This window comes from Triticum dicoccoides, chromosome 6B (genome assembly GCF_002162155.2).
Source record: "Triticum dicoccoides isolate Atlit2015 ecotype Zavitan chromosome 6B, WEW_v2.0, whole genome shotgun sequence".
In the NCBI taxonomy this organism is placed as follows: domain Eukaryota; kingdom Viridiplantae; phylum Streptophyta; class Magnoliopsida; order Poales; family Poaceae; genus Triticum; species Triticum dicoccoides.
The window spans coordinates 145,560,282-145,560,725 of NC_041391.1; positions in this window are offsets into that span (position 1 = coordinate 145,560,282).

Here is a 444-nt window from a genome sequence, read left to right on the forward strand (position 1 = left end):
GTGAGAGCGCTAAATTTCTTGTAGTATCGGAGAAAGAAAGTTTGAAAAGTAATTTCTTCACGTGTGATCTTATTTTCATTTTGGAACATACTAACTAATCTATCCAGCCTATTTGTTCAAAATAGACAAAGGTCAATACTTTGGGTAACAATTTACTGAGCAAGCCATTCCAATAATCCTATTTGCTTCAAGCATAGCTAGATTGTATTAGAACTGAAGAGTTTTTTTTTTTGAGCACAGAACTGAAGAGTTCTATGTGTGCTGATACTTGGAAATCTGCACTCACCTAAATAAATCCCGCACCTGCAGATTGACAACTAATGGGGAGTTGCGAGCCCTTCTGCACCTCCTGTTTGGATCCGTCTGCCTAGGATGCCAGACCGAGACCGGTGGGTGCGCTGGCTCGGTGCCAAGGCGACGACCTAGGAGGTTGGTAGGAGAGAA